A 2,048-nucleotide genomic window follows, 5' to 3' on the forward strand; every position below is an offset into this window, starting at 1 on the left:
GCAGAAGGATTCATCTCTCCATTTTAGATGGTTAGATGTTTGCGGAAGATCTTAGTATTGTTTGCCTTTTTTACTGGGAAGAATCAAATAGGAAGTGGCCTTTAGGGACACTTAGAGAATTGCAACACTAGTACATAAGTCAAATCTTACACATTTAATATTTGCTTGTTGAAAGCAAAGTTACAAAAATCAAATAAAACTAAACATGTTTTACTTTAATCCTCATAAGAACCATAAAAAATATGGAGAACTTAACAGGAAAATTTTTTTAAAGTAACACAATTTTTCCTTTTAGTAGTCCTTGGGTAGTTATGGCAGAATAAGTTCCAATTTTTGTTTGTTTCTTTGAACAGGGATTTTGGTCCAAAGTTTTGTTTGTTTTTTGTATCTGTTTCTGCCTCCCCCTCTATCAAATCGGCTTCCTCCATGGCCACCTCCTCTTGGTGCTCGGAGGCTTGAACTGCTATAGGAATCACGTGGAGGAGGTTTCTACCTTTCCATGGAAGGGGGAACCCTCTTTCTTGTATGCCAACCTGATCATGGCCAGTTGGGTAGAGATCATTTCCGCTGCTTGAGTAATTGTCTCAACTTCCACCATATCCATAGTGCAAACTGCTGTAATCACAGAGACTGCTTCCACTATAAGATGGTGGGGGCTAGTGTGTATGTGGAGCACTATGTTAGTTACTATAACTCTCATAGGAGTCTCTGTAGGAACCTCCTCTTGGATGATCTGAATAGTCACGGTCACCACCATAGCCGTTTCTATCACTATAGCCTCTGGATTCACAGTCATCGAGTGAACTGGAATGACCATAATCACGATATGTATAATCTCTTGGTTGTGGTGCATAATCTCTTGTATCAAGAGAATTTGGGTAATCTCTGCTTGAATAGCTGTCTTTAGTAGAATATGCATCATCTCTTGGGGACAAATAAACATCTCTACGAGAGGGCAGGGGTTCCCTTTGTGGTAGGCCTCCGCAACTATCTCTCCCGTGTGACCCAAGAGCTCTTCCTCCCATTCACTGCTGCGAACTGGTCCTGAAGGGGCATATCTTTTAAGGGAGGATCTCCACTTAGTGGTGGTGGTCCTCTTTTTACTTGAAGTGATCCCCTGGAAGAACTCATGTTAAAATTCATGTAATAGCCACCATTATCCATGTGTCCCCCACGTGAATGTGGTCCCCTCTTTCCTCTACTTCCTCCTCTTCCACCTCTAAGAACTTCCGGAGCGCCTCTGCTTCTTGGAGGTGGAGAGAGGGTCCATGTCTACCACTTTCAAATGTTGGTTTAGTGACCTGTTCCACCTTGATGGCTTTTCTGCATAAGGACTTCCCATTCATTTCTCTGGCTGCATCTTTGCTATCTGCCAACATTTCAAAGATGACAAAAGCAAATCTCCTCCATTTGTTGGTTTCATAGTCTTTCATAAAAAGCCCTTCCACAATTCATCCATATTTGCCAAATACTGCCTCAAGGGTTTTCTCATTCATTTCTGTATTGAGCCAGCCAATGAAGAGATTTCCCGTGATCAGTTTCAACCATTTTTCACCCTTGGGTATTAAGAGAGGTGACCACGGTTTCAAGCTCCTACCAGCTCGCCTACAGGCGCTTTGTAGCTACTCAACATGAGGGCTGGCTGCCCGATCCAAGGATGGGATGGGAAGCTGCTAGCACTACTGTGCAACGAGCCCATGTTGTTGTTGTTGTTGTGTGTCATCAAATTGATTACAACTCATAGCTACCCTATTAAACAGACTAGGACTGTCCCATGGCATTTTCTAGGCTGCAATCTTTACTGTATCAGATCGCCAGGTCTTCTCTCCTGAGGAACCACGGGTGGGTTCCAGCCACTGATGTTTTTGTTAGCAAGCAGGCCCTTAACCACTGTGCCACTAAGGCTCCTTATTCTGAACAATACTAAGTGTAGTAACCAAACAACTGCAAACTGCTCAAATGCTTATTAGGGAAGAATAGATCAAAAATTGTATTATATTCCCACAATTCAATACTATATTGGAAAAATACAGAGCAATAAGAAACAT

At 42.3% G+C, this 2,048-nt stretch overlaps 1 pseudogene; it reads right to left on the bottom strand.

The window, feature by feature from the left end:
• Nucleotides 1–309: 309 nt before the first annotated feature.
• On the bottom strand, nt 310–1,448 carry LOC101341460 (RNA-binding motif protein, X chromosome-like; annotated as a pseudogene).
• Between the last annotated feature and the right edge of the window lie 600 nt (nt 1,449–2,048).

Source organism: Trichechus manatus, unplaced genomic scaffold, assembly GCF_000243295.1.
Source record: "Trichechus manatus latirostris isolate Lorelei unplaced genomic scaffold, TriManLat1.0 scaffold00406, whole genome shotgun sequence".
Classification (NCBI taxonomy): domain Eukaryota; kingdom Metazoa; phylum Chordata; class Mammalia; order Sirenia; family Trichechidae; genus Trichechus; species Trichechus manatus.